This window comes from Heteronotia binoei, chromosome 8 (genome assembly GCF_032191835.1).
Source record: "Heteronotia binoei isolate CCM8104 ecotype False Entrance Well chromosome 8, APGP_CSIRO_Hbin_v1, whole genome shotgun sequence".
NCBI classification, from domain to species: Eukaryota; Metazoa; Chordata; class Lepidosauria; order Squamata; family Gekkonidae; genus Heteronotia; species Heteronotia binoei.
The window spans coordinates 86,093,417-86,114,052 of record NC_083230.1 but is presented as its reverse complement, the minus strand read 5'-3'; positions in this window follow the sequence as shown (position 1 = coordinate 86,114,052).

Genomic DNA, 20,636 nt, shown 5'->3' with positions numbered 1-20,636 from the left:
TGCTGTAGTTGAATGTACTGTGATATCTTTAGGAGGCTTTAAACTTTGTACTTCATATGTTTTATGAATATACAGCTTAATCTAATGTGTGATGGTTGCTTTCAAGACCTTCCTACCTAGAGTAGAAGAGTTGTGAGACACAAATAAAGAATTTGTGAGACACAAAGTCTAAGCTGTTCTGTTCTATCCAGATAGGGATGCAAGGCCCTGTGAACATCTAACTTGTGCCAGGTCTTCTTTCTAGGATGAGATGGATTATGGCAGAAGGATGACAGGATCAATTATCGATTAATGTGATAAGAGGAATATACTTTTGGCACAAAGGAAAGCCCCATCTTCTGGCTGAGGTGATTGCCACTAAAAATACTACCTTCCAAGACAGGAACTTTAGTTCTGTAGATTTTAGTGGGTCCAAATGGAGCTTTTGTCAAGGCCTGTAACACTTTGGAGCAGGGGTGTCAAATTTTATTGGTAACATATGGTAACAAAATTATTTCTTAAATCTTAATAACTTCTTTTATCTACCCCATATATTACTTTTTACCCACCCCTCCCCCCATCACTTGACCTCCGCCGGTGTTATTTACTTATAATGCTAATATTTAAAGGTACCCTTAACTATTAAAACAAAAACTTATATTTTTCTTCTAAAACTTAATCATTATCAAAAATTGTCCAATGTCCTTTTACCTTCCACTCTTTTTCTACATATCTTCTAAACTTTTTCCATTCAGTCTTAAAAACTTCTAAATCATAGTCAATGTTCTTGTTAATTTGTCCATTTCACTCCATGTCATAACTTTTATAATCCAATCCCATTTCTCTGGTATTCTTTCTTGCTTCCACAACTGCGCATATAGTGTCCTAGCTGCTGAAAGCAAGTACCAAATTACAGTTCTATTTTCTTTTGGAATTTTTTCCATTTGTAATCCCAACAGAGAAATCTCTACACTTTTCTTAAATTCATATTCCAAGATCTTAGTAATTTCTTGCTGAATCATCTGCCAATACTTTTTTGCCCTTTCACAAGTCCACCACATATGGTAGAAAGAACCTTCATGTTTTTTACATTTCCAACATCTATCTGGCATCTTGTTATTCATCTTTGCCAATTTTTTAGGAGTCATGTACCATCTGTACATCATTTTAAAACAGTTCTCTTTAATACTATGACACGTCGAAAGCTTCATAGAATTTTTCCACAAGTGTTCCCAAGTTTCCATCTGTATTTCTTTATTTACATTAATTGCCCACTTAATCATTTGAGATTAACCCTTTATGGGCAGCGAGCCTATTTTGGCTCTCCCGCGGAGTCTGATGGACCCGGAACGGTTCCAAATGGCTCTGCAGGATCCCTGGCTCTCCAACGATTCCCTTGATGACCTGGTAGAGGCCTGGCATGACAGGCTATCCAGGGCCATCAACGAGATCGCTCCCCGGCGTCCTCTGCACCCCCGTAGTACACCTTGGAGCTACGGCAGCTGAAATAGGGACTCAGACGACTGGAGAGGCGGTGGTGGCATACTCGTGACGAAGCAACGAGAACATCCTACAGAACGTTTATGAAGTCTTATGAGATGGCAGTCAAGGCCGCAAAGAAGGAATACTTTGCGACCAGGATTGCGTCTGCAAATTTGCGCCCGGCACAATTATTTAAGATAATTGAGAATCTGACTGCTCTGCCTCAGGGCAGACCAAATGTAAAAGAATTGGAAATAGGCTGTGGGGCTTTTGCAAAATTTTTTGCAGACAAAATCTCGTCGCTCCGCCAAAACTTTCCCACCACGTTGGATACAGTATTGGAACCCAAGGCTCCGTGCCTGTCTTCTGATTTTAGTTTGGATCACTTCGACGCACTTAGCTTAGGGGAAGTCGACGGAATTCTCTCTACTGTGCGCCCTACAACTTGTGACCTTGACCCATGCCCCTCCTGGCTGATTAAATCTTGTCAGAGGGAGCTAAGATATCCTATACGGGATATCATAAATAGATCCCTCTTGGAAGGGCAATTTCTGTCATGGGTGCTGGGGACCCTGCAGAGGAAGTTGAGCCTGCAGAAGAAACTGTGCCCCTGCCACCTGCTCCAGTGCCCCTGTCTCCTGCTGGAGAAGATCCCAGCCCCCCTGCCTCACCCTCTCGGGTGGCGCGTGTGCGTGACCGCCTCCGTCAGGACCTCAGGGATCGGAGGAGGGCGGCACGCTCACAAGCAAGACGCTCCCTGAGCCCTGAGTTTTGAGAGGATTCTAAGAGCAAGGATGCTTGAGTTGCAACAGGATCCTGGCTGCCTCTCTGAGCCAGCAATTAGCCCAAATGGGCAACAGCCAGCAGAGGGCTATATAGCTGTAGGCTTTGGGAGGAGGCTTTGTGGAAGCAACTAGTCATCTCCCTGACGTTCTAGCATCCACTCCGGCTTGACTTTGGTTTCTGGACTCCCTGACTTTGGCTTGTGACTTCTGGACTCCCTGACCTCGGCTTCTGGACCTCGGACCTGCGATACTTGTACAGTGATTCGGATTTGGCACCTCGGACCCTCCTGCTTACTGGCTACAGACCTCGGACTGCCCCTGGACTTTGCCTGACCCGGCCCCAGCCGTGACAGATTGCTTCCACATGACAAACACCCACTCCACAGGATGGATGCTGAAGCAAGTGAAACCACAGGACTACTGGCTGCGCTCCAAGCCCAGGTACAGCAGCTAACACAGGCAATGGTGCACTTGCAGCAACAACCTGCGGCCAGTGCCCCAGCCAAGTGCCCAGTTCCCCCACCTGACAGATTTGGGGGTGCCGTGGAAGAATTTCCTGCTTTCCTAGCACAGTGTCGGCTGTACTTCGAACTGAGAGCACAGGACTTCCTCAACGACAAAATGAAGGTGTGTTTCATCATCAGTCTGTTAAAGGGGCAGGCGGCCAAGTGGGCCACACCCTTGCTGGTTGCGTCTTCTCCCCTATTGACTGATTACCAGGGGTTTGAGGCCCACCTGTCTGCTGCCTTCTCAAACCCAGTCCAAGCAGCCACAGCCAACCGGAAGATCAGGGCGCTGAAACAAGGCAACTCCTCGGTGGCTCAATATGCCACCGAATTCAAGCTCCTGGCCCAAGACTTGGCGTGGAATGAGGCTGCCCAGATGGACGAGTTTACCGAGGGGTTGGCAGAGGAAGTCCTGGATGAACTGGCCAGGGTAGAGCAACCACCCACGCTCCAACAACTTATCACCCTCTGCCTCCGCATCGATGGCTGCCTGAAAAGTTGCCGCCAAGCCAAGACCAGAGGGCGCCAGCTCTCTGCGCCGTGCCACTTGGCTCCTCGCCCATCCCCAGCTAGTACCAGCACCGAGGATGAGCCTATGCGGCTTGGAGCTGCTCGATCCCGCCTGACCCCAGAGGAAAAGACCAGATGCCGCACGCAGAATCTGTGCCTCTACTGCGGCATGGCAGGCCACTATGCCTCTGGCTGCCCCGCTAAGCATCGGATACCCAGACCTTCACTGCCACCGCCGCCAAAAGGGCAGCCCCAGGCATAAGTGGACCCCCCAGCCTGGGGCGACTAGCTGGGTCCTCCGAACAGCGGGCTGATACCCCGGGGCCGTTCCTGCTACCAGTCAAACTCCGTCTGCCAGACGAATGCTGGCTGTTCGTGTATGCCATGCTGGACTCGGGAGCAGCCCACTGTTTCATAGATGCCGCCTTCGTAAAGCAGCACCAGATCCCGGTGCAGACAAAAGAGATTCCGACGCTGGTGGAGGCTATCGACGGGCGCCTCCTCCGTTCTGGGCCCGTCACCCAGGAGACCTGTCCCATCACCTTCCACGTCCAGCAGCACCAAGAACAGCTGCAGTTTAATGTCGCCCGCATGCCTCGCTTCCCGCTGATTCTGGGCGTTTCCTGGCTGCAGCTGCACAACCCCATCGTGGACTGGGCCCAGCAGGAATTATGTTTCCGAGACCCATGTCCTCATCTGACTCCTCCCACCACTCTAGCAGCCAGCATCCCGAGTGGTGGTCCTCAGCTCCCTCAGAAGTATGCGGATTTCGCCGATGTCTTCGAAGAGACAGGAGCGGATCAGCTTCCCCCTCACCGGCCCTATGACTGTGCCATTGACTTGGTACCTGGGGCACCACTCCTGGTGGGGCGTCTGTACCCTATGTCAGAGCCTGAGTTGGCAGCTCTGCGAGACTTCCTGGACAAGAACCTGAAACGCGGATTCATCCGACCCTTGACCTCTCCCCTGTCTGCTCCAGTCCTCTTCGTGAAGAAGAAAAGTGGGGAGCTCCGGCTGTGCAATGATTACCGGGCCCTGAACAAGATCACCATCCGCGACCGGTACCCTCTACCACTGATCCCTAAACTCTTGGATCGCTTAAAGGGGGCCCAAATCTACACCAAGCTGGACCTCCGTGGAGCGTACAATTTGGTGCGCATACGGCCCGGAGACGAGTGGAAGACCGCATTTGGGACCCGATACGGGCAGTACAAGCACCTGGTGATGCCCTTCGGATTGACCAACGCCCCCGCTGTCTTCCAGAGGTTCATGAATGACATCTTCCGGGACCTGCTCGACCGCTTCGCGATCATATACCTAGATGACAACCTAATTTACTCCAGCAATCCTGCCCAGCACGCTGAGCACGTCCGCCAGGTCCTGCAGCGCCTATGAACCCATGGCCTCTACGCCAAGCTGGAGAAGTGGGACTTCGACCTGCGCTCTGTCGAGTTCCTTGTTCACATTGTGTCACCGCAGGGGATCCTCATGGACCCGAAAAAAGTGGAAGCGGTCCTGACCTGGCAGGCTCCTCAGAATCGCAAAGACCTGCAGCGATTCCTTGGTTTTGCCAACTATTATCAGCAATTCATCCCGGACTATGCATCCCTGACAACACCCCTGACTCAACTACTCCACCCCAAAGAACCCTTCCGCTGGTCCCCAGAGGCCGATAACGCCTTCTCCACCCTGAAGACCCACTTTGCTACCGGGCCACTCCTGAGATACCCTGACCCCCAGCTTCCCTTTACGGTGGAAGCTGATGCCTACAACATGGCCCTGGGAGCAGTGCTGTCCCAGCGTGAGGAGCCGTCTCAGCCACTCCAGCCCTGCGCCTGTTACTCGCGCCAGCTTACTGCTACGGAGAGGAACTATACCATCTGGGAGAGGGAGTTGCTCGTGATCAAGGCGGCTTTTGAGGTTTGGAGGCATTACCTCGAAGGGGCTCGCCACCCTGTTCAAGTGCTCACTGACCACCGGAACTTAGAGCACCTCCAGACCACCCGCCGTCTCAACCAGCGCCAGATCCGGTGGTCCCTCTTCTTCTCCCGCTTTGACTTCCGGATCTCCTACATCCCCCATACCCAGAACCGGAAAGCAGACGCGCTCTCCCGGAAACCGGAATACGCCCCTGCTTCAACTGAGACCGCGCCCGCTGCTCCCATCCTGCCGCCCTCAGTGTTTGCAGCCACCTCCACTTCACCCACACTCGTGGAGGACATTCGTGCTAGCCAGGCCAACGATCCCTGGGTCCAGCAACACCTCCAGGCACTCCAAGATGATTTGGCAGGTGAGTTCACGACTCGAGGCGGCCTCTTGCTACACCGCGAACGCCTCTATGTGCCGCCCGGGCCCTTGCGGGCAGAAGTGCTACGCCTGACCCACGACTCGTTACCCGCCGGGCACTTTGGACAGCATAAGACCACCCACTTGCTGACGCAAGAATTCTGGTGGCCACGAGTTCGCTCCGATGTTGCCCGTTATGTCAGCTCCTGTGACGTCTGCCGAAGGGCCAAAGACGTCCTGGCCAAACCCTCGGGGTTGTTACAGCCCTTGCCCACACCCTCAGGACCCTGGGATACCATCTCGATGAACTTCCACGATCCAAGGGTCAGACTTGCATCTTGGTGGTCGTTGACCTATTTACCAGATGGCCCACTTCATTCCGTGCCCGAAACTTCCCACAGCTCAGGAGACAGCCCAGCTCTACCTGCAACACATCTTTCGTCTGCACGGACTCCCAGCCCACCTGATCTCAGACTGGGGCCCCCAGTTCTCCTCTCGGTTCTGGCAAGCCCTCCATTCCAGCCTGGGGACTCGAGTGCACCTGTCCTCAGCCTACCACCCACAGACAGATGGTCAGACAGAGCGCACCAATGCCACGCTAGAGCAATATCTCCACTGTTACACCTGCTACCAGCAGGACGACTGGACCACTCTGTTGCCGCTAGCGGAACTTGCATACAACAATGCGGTCCATTCCTCCACCCAGATGACCCCGTTTGCTGCAACCTACGGGTACCACCCTCGGTTCTTCCCAGCGATCCTGCCACCCATGAATGTCCCCGCCGTCGAGGCCTACCTGCAAGAACTCCGCGCCAACCAAGACTTGCTCTGAGAGCAGCTACAGCGGGCCAAGGAAGCCTATAAACTGGCTGCGGACCGGAAGAGGCAGGAAGGCCTTCCAATCCAGTCGGGGGATCAGGTGTGGCTCTCAACTCGCTACCTGCGCCGGCCTGGTCGGTCTCACAAGCTGGATGCACGGTTCATTGGACCCTACCCCGTCATAGAACAAATAAACCCCGTCGCCTTCAGGCTCCAGTTGCCACCCCACCTCCGCATTCACCCCGTGTTCCATCGCTCCCTCCTTGTTCCAGCTGCACCCCCTGACCCAGCTCGGCCTCCTTGCCCACCGCCGCCACCACCGGTGTTTGTGGATGATGAAGAAGAATACGAGGTGCGCCAGGTCCTGGACTCCTGGTACCATCGTGGAGGCCTCCAGTACCTTGTGGACTGGGAGGGATACAGCCCAGAAGACCGGTCTTGGGAGCCCATGGACAATCTTCATGCCCTGGACTTGGTGCAACGGTTCCACAACGACCACCCCGACCTCCCAGGCCCCTTGACGGAGGGGGGCCCTGGGAGGGGGATAGTGTCATGGGTGCTGGGGACCCTGCAGAGGAAGTTGAGCCTGCAGAAGAAATTGTGCCCCTGCCACCTGCACCAGTGCCCCTGCTTCCTGCTGGAGAAGATCCCAGCCCCCCTGCCTCGCCCTCTCGGGTGGCGCGTGTGCTTGACCGCCTCCGTCAGGACCTCAGGGATCGGAGGAGGGCGGCACGCTCACAAGCAAGACGCTCCCTGAGCCCTGAGTTTTGAGAGGATTCTGGCCCTTCTAAGAGCAAGGATGCTTGAGTTGCAACAGGATCCTGGCTGCCTCTCTGAGCCAGCAATTAGCCCAAATGGGCAACAGCCAGCAGAGGGCTATATAGCTGTAGGCTTTGGGAGGAGGCTTTGTGGAAGCAACTAGTCATCTCCCTGACGTTCTAGCATCCACTCCGGCTTGACTTTGGTTTCTGGACTCCCTGACTTTGGCTTGTGACTTCTGGACTCCCTGACCTCGGCTTCTGGACCTCGGACCTGCGATACTTGTACAGTGATTCGGATTTGGCGCCTCGGACCCTCCTGCTTACTGGCTACAGACCTCGGACTGCCCCTGGACTTGGCCTGACCCGGCCCCAGCCGTGACAATTTCCAACATCTTTGAAAGAGGCCATGGTCTGCCCTCTCTTGAAAAAAAGTACAGCAGACCCGGCCGAATTGGCGAATTACCGACCGGTCTCGAATCTACCATTTTTAGGTAAAGTTATTGAGAGGGCAGTGGCGGCACAGTTACAGAGATTTCTGGATGACACTTCCGCCTTAGACTCCCACCAGTCCGGCTTCCGTCCAGGCCATGGGACGGAGACAGTGCTGGTCGCCTTGGTGGATGACCTCCAGCGGCATCTGGATCGAGGCGGCATGGCGGTGCTGATGTTGTTAGATCTGTCGGCCGCGTTCGACATGGTCGACCATCGGCTACTGGCCCGCCGGTTTGCCGACACAGGGATTAGTGGGTCAGCCTTACAGTGGCTTTCCTCCTTCCTTGATGGGCGGGGACAAAGGGTGGCAATTGGGGGAGAGCTGTCCCAGAGGCACCCACTAGTGTGTGGGGTGCCACAGGGTGCAGTTCTCTCCCCGATGTTATTTAACATCTACATGTGCCCCCTTGCCCAGATAGCCTGGAGGTTTGGGCTCAGGTGTCACAAATATGCAGACGATACCCAGCTCTATCTGCTAATGGGCGGCCGGCCTGGCTGCGTCCCGGAGAACCTGGACTTAGCATTGCAGGCCGTGGCAGGTTGGCCCAGGCTGAGTGGGTTGAAGTTGAATCCAACGAAGACTGAGGTCCTTTGCTTGGGCCGTGGTGCCCTGGGGGGGGGAATCCCCCTTCCGGCTTTTGACGGTGTACCGCTGAAAGCGGCCCATAGAGTCAGGAGCTTGGGGGTTCTTCTGGAGCCTTTATTATCAATGGAGGCACAGATAGCGGCCACTGCCAAGTCCGCGTTTTTTCATCTTCGACGGGCGAAGCAGCTGGCCCCCTTCCTTGGGCACCAGGACCTAGCAACGGTGATCCATGCCACGGTCACCTCGAGACTGGACTACTGTAACGCCCTCTACATGGGGCTGCCCCTGTGCTGAACTCGGCAGCTGCAGCTGGTGCAGAACGCAGCGGCTAGGCTGCTGTTGGGGCTCCCAAGATGGGAGCACATACAGCCGGGGCTACGTGGACTGCACTGGCTGCCGGTGGCATACCAAGTTCGTTACAAGGTGCTGGTTATTACCTTTAAAGCCCTATATGGCCGAGGACCTGTCTACTTGAGGGACCATTGTGAGGAAAAGCCCCCTACTTTTCATACATATGGACATCGTGATCACCAGTATGGCTGCCAGGGTGCCTGGAGATTTGACTCTCACACATCTGCTCTAAGAAGTGGACTTTGCTTACAGTTTCTAAGGCTTATGTGGCAGCTTTGCATTCTACATCTCTGAAGGGTGTTAGCCAGAACTACAGACATGCTCCAGCTGCTCCCTGTGTGCCCAGTCTTGGCCGCTGCAGTGGAAGAAGCCAGGCCACCATGTTTCCAGCCTGTCTCCATGAATCAAAGGCTAACACCAGAATCCATCTTGCTTTCCTGATCTAAGCATACCCTGCCAGGCTGGACTCCATTCCTTCTTAGTGGGAAAGTCACACGTACACACCCTGAGCCTGCAAGCAACCCATTTGCCCCATGAATGGATTAATAGCTCAACTGTTAGTCCTGATTGTCTGGAAATACCCTAGACAATGGATCCTGCCAGGAAGAAGATAAGGAAGAGGAAAACCATCTCCTGTCTCAACCAAGTGTTTTGTCTAACCCGGGTGATACCTAGGCCAGTATTTGATTCCCTATTGTCACCTCCCCAGATAATCCCATTTAACCTTAAGTATCCAGCCATTCCCATTTCTCACCCCAGTCTAATACCTTGGAGCCGCCCCAGGCAGCATTGCAGCTTGGAAATTTCCAGGTTCACCGGACTAAGGTGAAGTTCATTGGCTCAAACTGGCATCCAATTAGGTGTCAGCAAGGGACTCACCATTGGCTCTGCGAATGTCCAGCCCTCATGGTCACCACAGAGCCTCCCCCTGCTCCTCCCCAAGACCTCCCAGCCCCTGAGGGTCTAAGGGAGTCTATTTAACCTCTGACCCAACTCCACTCGTGTGTGCATCTAACAGTATCCCAGGTCCGCTGTCTAGATCCATCCCCAATTCTGGCCACAGTTTTGGGTCCATTTCCCCTGTCCTCTTATGTCGCCATTGGAAACCTTCCTGGAAGACTACGATGGTAATTATTGCCCTGTCTGTTTATCCATATATGTTCCCCTATCAATCTATCTGTGTTTCCTAGACCTGTGTGAATGTGTGAGTGTTTTGTATTTTTATCTTGTGTGAAAGAACTATTATTCTAAATAAATTACAATTGGTTTTTATTAAATTAGAGTCCTTTTATTGAGCATTTACTATCTGGATGGTTGAGCCTGGTATACATTTGGTAAAAAGATTCCTATTAAGCCGGGTGTCCACCTAACTAATTCCCCAACCTCGTTTTGAGGGCATTTGGCTTAACACCATCTCTCCCCGCATGAGCCCCAGAGAGCGCTGAGGTCAGCTGGAAAGAACCAGCTGAATATCCCTGGGCCAAAGGAGGCCAGATTGAAGTCCACCTGGGATCGGGCCTTCTCTGTAGCGGCCCCCCTACTGTGGAACCAACTCCCAGAGGAGGTACGGGCCCTGCGATGCTTAGATCAATTCCGCAGGGCCTGTAAGACCCACCTCTTTAAAATAGCCTTCACATAAACCGAGCCAAGAAAGCCCTGTTTATGTTCTATGTTTTATGTTTTAATCAATGGATTTTATGAAAGATCTTAATTATAGCACCATAATCTTAAGTTTAATGTAATTTTAATGATTTTAAGGATGATTTTATATTGAAATTGTATATGAATTTATAATTGATTGCACATGGTTTTATTGTATACTGTATTCACATGTTGTGAGCCGCCCTGAGCCTGCTTGTGGGGAGGGCGGGATACAAATAAAAAGTTATTATTATTATTATTTCACTACTTCATGTCTGTGGACCATTTTAACAATAATTTATATATTTTTGAAATTAATTTTTCATTATCTCCAAGCAGAACTATTTCCATTTCCATTTGTTCTTTTCTTATCCCTTCAGTTATAATATCATTATCCACCAAGCTCTTAATTTATTGCATTTGGAACCAATCATATTTATTATTCAACTCTTCAGCAGTTTTCAATTCTACTTTGCCACTTTGTATTTTTAATAATTGATTATATGACAACCACTTTTCTTCACCTATTTCAGCCGTTATTTTAATTACTTCCGCTGGCACTATCCATAACGGTTTCCTCTCATCCCCATATTTCTTGTACTTCATCCATGTATTTAACAAATTATTTCTTATATAATGGTGAGAGAAGAAACCATCCATCTTCTTTTTTCCATAATACAAATACACGTGCCAGCCAAATTTGTTTCCGTGACCTTCCAACACTAAGAGTTTTTTGTTTAACAGTGTTATCCATTCTTTTTTCCACACAAAACAAACTGCTTCTTGATATAATTTTAAATTCGGTAGTTGAAATCCACCTCTCTCTTTTGCATCTGTCAAAACTTTCATTTTAATTCTTGGTTTCTTCCCAGCCCACACAAATTCTGAAATTTTCCTTCGCCATTTATCGAATTGTTTACTTTCTTTCACAATGGGAATAGTTTGAAACAAATACATTATTCTTGGTAGAATATTCATTTTAATTGCAGCAATTCTACCCTGCAATGACAAATTAAGATTGTTCCATTTTAACATATCTTCATCTATTTTACGCCATAGCTTCTCATAATTGTTTTTAAATAAATCAATATTCTTCATTGTTATCTCCACACCCAATATTTTACTTTGGAGGTAACTTCACAACCCATTAGTCTCTGTAATTCTTGTTGCTTATTTAACTGCATATTTTTGCATAGGAATTTTGATTTTTCTTTATTAATACAAAGTCCCGCCAGCTCTCCATATTCTTGTATTTTAGCTAACAACAAAGGTGTAACTTATATGGGGTTTTCATTTATAAACATTATGTCATCTGCAAATGCTCTATATTTGTAAGTAAATCCTTTTATTTTTAATCCTTCTATATCTTTGTCTTCTTGAATCTGCATCAGTAATATTTCAAGAGTCATTATAAACAACAATGGGGAAAGCGAACAACCTTGTTTTGTGCCTTTGCTAATTATCATATCTTCTGTAAGATCTGCATTTATACATAGCCTTGAACGTTGTTCAGTATATATCGCTTTTATCATTCTAATAAAGCTTTCTCCCAATTCCATCTTCTCCATTACTGCAAACATAAAGTCCAGTTTAAATTGTCAAATGCTTTCTCTGCATCCGCAAAGAATAATGCTACTTCCTTTTCTGGATGTCTTTCGTAATATTCTACAATATTTACAACAATTCTGATATTGTCTCTTATTTGCCTTTTGGGAAGAAACCCTGCTTGATCCTCCTTTATAAAATTTATCAAATGTTGCTTAAGCCGTTCTGCCAAGATTCTTGTATATATTTTATAGTCATTATTTAATAACGAAATTGGTCTATAATTTTTAACATTCATGACATCTCTATCTTCCTTTGGTATCAATGAAATAACAGCTTCCTTTCATGTGTTTGGAATTTTCCCTTTTATTCTTACCATGTTCATCAACTTCTGCAATTTTGGTGTTAACTCATCTTTAAAAGTTTTAAAATATTTAGCTGTATATCCATCTGGCGCAGGTGCCTTTCCAATTTTCATTGCATTAATTGCAGCCTCAATTTCAATTTTTTCAATTGGATCATTCAAAACTTTTCACATATTTTCTGTTAAGGGTTCTATTTTTATCTTTTGTAAATACTCATCTATCTTTTCTTTCTTTATTTTAACACCTTTAAACAACTTGGCATAATACTTAAAAAATTCTCTTTTTATTCCCTCTTGGTTAACCAAGAGGATCAATTAGAACCAATGGAGGCCAGAATGATGAGAGGTATGAGAGAGATGATAAATGAATCTAAAAAAGAAATTATTGAAGAGATTAAAAAAGATATGGAATTTCTCAGAAAAGAAACAGAGGAAGCATCTAAGAAAGTGCAGGAGGTAAAAGGTAGAATGAAATTATATGATTCCACCTTGTTGAAAATGCAAGAAAAAGTGACAATTCATGACTGCAAATTGATGGAGACTCAGATATGTCTGAGAGGAGTACCTGAAAAGGAAGATGGTGACCTAAAAGAATATATAATAAAAATAATTGCAGAATTTTTAGAGGAAGATCCTGAAGGGACTAAAAATATGTATGACTATGTATAGAGTGAACTCACTTTATGCCAAGAAAAATAATCTACCAAGAGATGTTGCTATAAGATACATGACAAAAGAAATGGTGGGAAAGATCATGAGTAAAAACTTTGAAAAGACATTGATAGTGGGAGGTAGTAGAGTAAGAATTATGAAGGAGTTGCCAAGGCAAGTGATAAATGATAGAACATGTAAAAAACTGACAGAAAAATTACGGGACAATGAAATGGGCTGGATAATACCTGAAGGTTTGAGTTTTGAACTTCAGGGGAAAAGAATCACAATCACAAATGCACAGGAACTGCGTAGTTTTTATGAAGAACATAAAGAATTTGCAGCATGATGGATTACAAATTATTGTCTTGGAATGTAAATGGACTAAATTCACCACAAAAAAGAAGGGCAACGTTTCATTGGATTAAAAAACAATATTGTAATATAGTTTGTTTACAAGAAGTGCATATTAAACAAAAGGATTACAAATTTTTATGGAATAAACAATTGGGGTTAGAATTTTTTCATTGGCTGAACAGAAGAAAAGGGGAGTGATTTTTTATATTAAACAAGAATTGGAGCCAAAATTAGTGTTTAAAGACAAAGATGGAAGATTTGTAGCAGTAGAAATAATATTAAATGCAAAGAAAACGTTGTTATTGGGATTGTATGTGCCTAATGGTGCAAAGGATGCTTTTTAAAAAGACATTACACAACAATTTGATGAACTGACGTATGACCAAGTTTTGATAATGGGAGATTTTAATGGAACAAGTAAGAACTCCCTGGATAGATCGGGGGTGGGGTGGGGGGATAATAACAAAGAAGAAAAATTGCCAAAGTCTTTTTTTGAACTGGTTAAACAAGAAAATTTGGAGGATATATGGAGGAAATTTAACCCTGAGGTGGGGGATTATACCTTTTTCTCAGCAAGACATAAAACTTTTTCCAGAATTGACATGTTGTGGGGCACTAAAGATTTAGGTCTTATAACAAGGAAAATAGAGATTTTACCCAAAATTGGGGCTGATCATAACCCAATAATGTGGATTATAAAATTGTCCAAGAAGTTGAGAAGATGGAGATTGAATGAGGATTTACTACAGAATAAAGAAATAGTGACATTTTTAGAAAATGAAACTAAAGCTTTCTTTCAAATGAATGATAGAGGATATGGATTTTCAGATGGTCTGGGATGCCTATAAAGCAGTAATGAGAGGACTATTGATTACTTTGAATAATAAAGATAAAAGAGCAAAAGAAAAACAGTTGTTGGACATTCAGAATGAAATAAAGAAAAAAGAAGGGGAGTTGAGAAAAAGGCCAGGGGAAAAAAAATTATAAGAGAAATTACAATATTACAAACACAAATGAGACATTTGTTAAATAAAGAATTGGAATGGAATTTGAAAAGGTTACAGCAGAAATCCTTTGAGGGTGCAAACAAACCTGGAAAATATTTGGCTTGGCAATTGAAGAAGAAGAGAGAAAATAAAATTATTAATAAAATTGTGGTAGATTAAATGTTTGACCCATGGGATGGATCAGGCCCCCAGAGGGCTCCTATCAGGCCTGCAAGCAACTCACTATGTTGTCTGCTTCCTTCTCCCTCTCTTGCTTCCTTCTTGCTTTGCCAGGCTTGCTCAGTTGCACAGAACCTACAGAGCAAAGTCTCTATTTTCTCCATTGACTGAGCAGCACATGAAGCAACTTATGTAGAAAAGCTCACAAGGCACAACCATTCCATGTTTTCCTTTGGGTCTTAGGTTCAAAGCATTGACCATGAGATTTCCGTAATGGATGTCAATAAATCAAAAGTAGCTTTGAAACTTACAGATACACACCTGAACAGCATACTCAAATTTGCAACAGCACAGACATTGTCTCCAGATTTTGAAGCAATAATTCTGAGCAAGAGCTGTTAGTTATCAGAGACTGTTAAACAAACAAAATATTGCAAGAGTGCTAATTTTTAAGCATGTTTTAAGTTTTTTAAAACTTTTGAATTGTGTCTGTGTACTTTATAAAGTTTATATCTCCACTACCTGGCATTACATTTTATGACACACATGGCCTGGCCTGGCCTGACACAGTCTCATTTATATCAGATCCAGCCCTCATAACAAATTAGTTAGACGCCCCTGCTTTAGAGAGATTCCACAAAGGAAACCTGCACCTAACAGGACAAATTAATTGCATTGTTCCTTTCAGGAAATGCCTTATGTGCTTATTAGCAGATAAACTCTGTAATCTCTTTGGTCTCAAGACTGCTGTAAATGCTGCCATCTGACTTTTTAGGGGGTTCGGAAGAAAGGCACACAGCAGGCCCCTTGGGTGAAGGACATTCTCTCCTTCTGCCCTGGGAAGAAGAATATTGATAGAAACCTAGGCACTTGATTGTCAGTGGATGCCGCTAGTAGGTCCATTACTGAGGTCCTGAACCAACTCATGATTTGTTGGACGATATCATGGTTCAGACTCCATTCCCCCAGATCTAAATCCCTCCTGCTTGGTGGCTTGATGATTTGCAAAACCTTTCAAATGTTCTGTTCTCAGGTCAACTAGATGCCTTTCCATCCACCTGAATAGGAGCTTGGACTCCGTGAAGAGCAGTACTGACTTGGTGCCTCTCTGATGATTGATGTGAGTTTCAGCTGTTGAGTGCACTAACACCAACTTGCCCCTGAGGATGTCACAGAAAGCCTCAGTGCCAGGCTGACTGACTGAAATTCCAACCAGTTTATGCTGCTCAACTGTTCTGAAGGATTCCACTTGCCTGGACAACTTGTCCTAGGGAGTGTGCACCCCAGTCCCTCCTGCTGGTGTCTGGGGTCATGACCCCAGAAGCCAACTGCAGATAACTCACTCCTTTGGTCAGGTTATCTGGAGAAGTCCACCACCTCAAGGACTTCTTTAGAGAGGGAATTACCTTGATTAGTTTGTGTTTATTTTCTCCTTATATCCTTGTGATAAGGTAGGAGTGTCCATTGTAATGGTATAATGTGGAAATGGGCCCAATGGATCAGAACTATGGTCAAAACCATGAGGCCCAGGACTGCAGCGAGGAGCATTAGGTCCACAAAATGTCTTTGCTGAATTCCTTTTATGGCCTCCAATACAGTTTTCTGGGTTTCCACAGGAAGAACGATTGTGGCCAGCCTTGTTTGGATTCTGGCCCCCAAATGGTTCAGATTTCTGATAGGTGTGCTGTGACTTTTCTTCAAATTGAAGCCCTGTTTCTAAAGGAACTAGATTGTGAAGCTGGTGTCTCTGATCACTGTCTCTGTCCTCTTGGCCCTGATGAGAATGTTCTCTAAGCATGGGTAAACACAAATTCCCTGTTGTCAGACAGGCTATGAGTGCAACTAGCACTTTGGTGAACATTCTGTTGGATGATGACATGCCAAAGGGTAAAGCCTTGTATTGGAAATGCTGATTTTGAAAAGCAAACTGGACATTTTGCCTGGAAAAAGAAGACAAAGAAAAAGACAACAAAGATGAAGACGACAATGATGAAGAGGAGGAGGAAGAGGAGATTGTATTTTTAACCTGCCCTTCACTCAGAGTGGCTTACAATCTCCTTTCCCTTCCCCTTCCCCTCCCCACAACAGACACCCTGTGAGATAGGTAGGGCTGAGAGAGCTCTTTCAAGAACTGCTCTTGAGAGAACTGTTCTTCTAAGAATTATTTGTGACTGACCCAAAGTCACTCAGCAGGTGCATGTAGAGGAGTGGGGAATCAAACCCAGTTCTCCCAGATTAGAATCCTGTGCACTTATACACCAAACTGGTGAATGGGTAAGTGTAGATAAGCTTTGCAGAAGTTCAAAGATACCAGGAGGTCATCCAGTCATCCTGTTGCCATATCTGTAGAATAAAATGGAGCAACTCCATCCTGAACGTGTACAGTTTTACCAATAGGTTCAGATCTCTCAGGTTTAGAATTGTTCTCCAGTCTCGAGATCTCTTCGGAACCATGGACAAGACTGAGTACACCCCTTGGAATCACTGGTTCAAAGGGACCTGTTCTACTGCCCCAATCTGTAAGAGATGCTATATTACTTCCGACACAAGTTGACACTTTTGTTTCATCTTGGGAATCAGAGATGGGAGAAACTGATGCAGAGGAGGATAGCAGAATTCTATTTTGTAGCCATGTTTGATGATAGAGAGTATCCACTGATTAGTCATCAAGCTTTCCCAGTCATGGGCAAGTTTCTGCAGCCAACTCCCTATCAAATAATCAGGCAAATTTCTTTTTTTATCAGGGAGTTTCCTGTCCTTTCTGTTCAGAGGGAACTGTCTTTGTTGTGTCAGGGGTGGAAACCAAATATATGTAAGCTCCTGAAGACCTTTTATTCTTGACTTCATATGGGAAATCTGTTACTATGAAAGGAGTGAAGGGGTTTTCCTCTAGATTCTTTATCCTTTGAGGTTAATGTGGAGGTATGGCTTTTTTTGGTTTCTATCAGTACGTTGTCCAGAGCTCCTTCTCAAAATAAAAGTCTGCCTGAAAACTTTTCTGTTGACAATGGATCAAGTTTCCAGTGCTGTAACCATAGGTTTCTTAGATCTTCTGACCACAACATTGGTTGCTTGCGCTCTAGCACAGAACTGCATTGTGTCTTGAGATGTATCTAATGAGAACTCAGCTGCTTTCTTAATCATTGGTAAAGATTTCATAAAAGTCAACGAATCTATGTCCAAATCTTATAAAAGGTTGGCAGCCTAGACCATGATGGCCCTGGTTAAGTTGGAGAGTACTGTGGAAGCCCTTATAGTGAGAGAAGACACTTCATGAGACTTCTTAAGAGCAGCTTCATTCTTCCAGTCCACAGTGTCCTTTAATGCATTGTCTCCACCTTTGGACAAAAAGTCCCATGTGGAGTGCTACCATGGGTGCATCAACCAACGGAACCTTGAGATCTTCCATGGTGTTCTCTGGAAGGGCACAGAACTTCTTAGCTATGCCTGTGAGTTATGCACCATTTCCTGGAACCGCCCATTCGGCCCTGATGACATCACCAAAAATCTGCAAATGGACAGACTGAAGATGCCTTTTGAAGAATCTCCCATCCAAATTAGCAGAAGCCAAAGATCTGTTTTTCTGGTGTCAATTTTCTAGTCAATTTGGTAGTTTAAAGTAGAAATGACCTTATTTGCAAAAGTCTAGCTGAATTTTCCTGTAGCTGTGCCCTCTTTCCTGACCATTTCCCCTCCTCTTTGTCAGGGTTTGCTATGATAGACTCTCTAGTTGGCAATAGCTCCTCCACTTCCAATCCTGAGTCTGCAATTACTGAGCACAGAGACCTTGTTTGCAACTACTCACGTAGTTGCAAAGTACTCTACGCGCCCCATCTCTGAGGCCTTTGAAAGGTGAGCATTAATGTGCCTTGATCTCAATGTCACCTTGGGGTGCTTTTTTGTAGGTGGGGAGGAACGCTCTCCAGATGAGGAAGATCTGGGTGGTGATGGGGAAGAAGCTTGCCTCTTGCAGTTAACTCGACATTCCCAAAGATCTCAGTTCCTACTGGCTCCCTGGGTGCTCTCTGCCACTATTCCAACAGAGCCACAAAACTCTGGCATTTGAAGTCCCATGAAACTTCATGGCTGAAGTAACATTGGGTTTGGGGAGGGCCAGGCAGATCTAAGGAGCCTGCATCACCCAATCTGACGAAGAGGGGTTGTAAAACATGGAGAAATTGGTGTGGGCACTATGTTGGATCCTGCAATATTCTCAAACATCAAACAGAGAATGGCTGCTGGAGTGGGTTGGGGGGGGGGGAGGATCCACCCCACTGCCTCCTGACCTTACGCCCCATCCTTGCTTTGAACCCATAGTTTTTCTTGTTTGGAAAGGAGGGGTTTTCTCATCCACAGGTGCATGCTGCATGCTCCTTGCCAACTAGGAAGCTTGACTCTTGGCATGGAGAACAGCCCATCCAAGCCTCCGATGTGCTGATCACAGCCTGAAGTCTTTTTGAGAGGCTCAAAATGCTGGTAAAGAAAGGGCTGTTGAGAGACCTGAAGCTCTGAGTCTATCAGCCTTCACCACTGCCCTCGTTGTGCTTTCAACACTTCCCATTGGCCAGTCTCTGGTGCCCAAAACTTTGGGCAGAAGAGGCTTTTCTTTCAAAGGCTGCTTTCTCTTCTTCAATCCAGCACTGGGGATATTTTTAATTTTCTCCTCTTCCATCTTTATTAGAGATCAATATCAGCAGAGATAGGCTCAAATGACCTGCTTGAGGCTGCAGGGGTATCCAAGCTGGAGGGTCAGCCTCATTCTCATCCAGAAGAGTCATAAAAATTTGCATAGCCCTGCCTGGAGCAAGAGGACATGTGACCTAACCATCTTGGATGACTTCCCACACTGAAGGAGAAAGGCAGGGTACAAACAGTTGAGAGGGTATTTGAATTTATGGGTCTCTAGCTGACACCTTAGCTGCTATATCAATCAGGGCTTCATAATAAAGGACATCATGGTGGTTATAATGGAGACTATAAAGGCTCTGTAATGGAGACTTTTGGAAGTCACCGCCTCAAAACTGAGGACGAGAAATATACCCCCAAATACTTAAGATACATTCAGACCACTCCGAAAACTCACATTTGATACAAGGCAAACTGAATCATCTGTAAATGGGACCTTTTAAAAATTATACCTAACAACCACAGCTGCATATAGATATTATCTTCTGGCAAAGGAGAGCACAGAGCAGAGCACATCTTGCATGGGAAAGAATGTGAGGCTGATGGGCTTCCGCTGAGCTGAGGAAGGGAGGCATCTCCAATGCACCTGCGCTTGCACAATGCAAGCATGAAGGACCATCGCTCAGATGTCAAGCACATGCTTGGTATGCAGGAGAGACAGATGAATTAAAGGTTATCAGAATTGTATAGACAGAAGATTGTATCACTAGTGCTTATAAAGTGAGACATGAATACTCAACAAACACAATGCAAGGATGGATCTAAGCTGGCAGTGCTTGTGTTTCACATAAAAGCAGCAATGAGAGTTAAAAACGTTAGGTTGTTTTATTCCAAGTTCATTCATCAGGAAATGCTACACACACATACCCCTAAGGTCTACTTCAGAAGAAAGTCCCATTTTATTCAATGGGACTTATTCTCAGGAAGAATCCTTGACTGTAACCATAACTACTACTCTCCTATAGATATAGGCATGCAGCGCCTAGTGTGGCAGGCACAGGTGGCAGAAAGGTAGCCCCTTTGCAGCTTCATGCTTCTCGCTTCCATCTGTTAAACACACTTCACAGTTCACTCAGGTTGTCCATCTGGGACTCTGAAAGACTCAAGGCCACAGCCACAGCCCTTTCCAGGGACTGTCATCACTTGAATTCTGCAAGGAATAGTCATGCTTGCCTAGGGAGCCATCATGAAAATAAGAAAAGAAAAATTAAGGACTGCTATAGGGGATCAACTCATTGATCAATGGAGCTCAATATCCTAACTCAGAGCAGATGTTGAAGGTGGCACAAGCCAAACTGAGAAGTGAGCTATAGTGGATCAACTCATTGATCAATGGAGCTCAATATCCTGACTCAGACCAGATGTTGAAGGTGGCACAAGCCAAACTGAGAAGTGAGCTGTCTCTGTTCACTCCCAACTTCTGGGGTTCACAATTTTTCAGGCATGCAAAAATTAAAAGCCTGCACCTCAGTTATTTTGGCAGTCACCAGTGACTCTGTCCTCTCTAAAATTAAAAACAGGTAGAACTGGTTGACTGCTGTGTGAAAAGGGATGCTGGATTAGAATACTATACTGGTCTGATTAAGCAAAGCACTACTTTAGTGTAAAATTTTCACTAATTCTATAGGGATCTATTAACTGACTTAATGTGTGTATGATGTAGATTCAA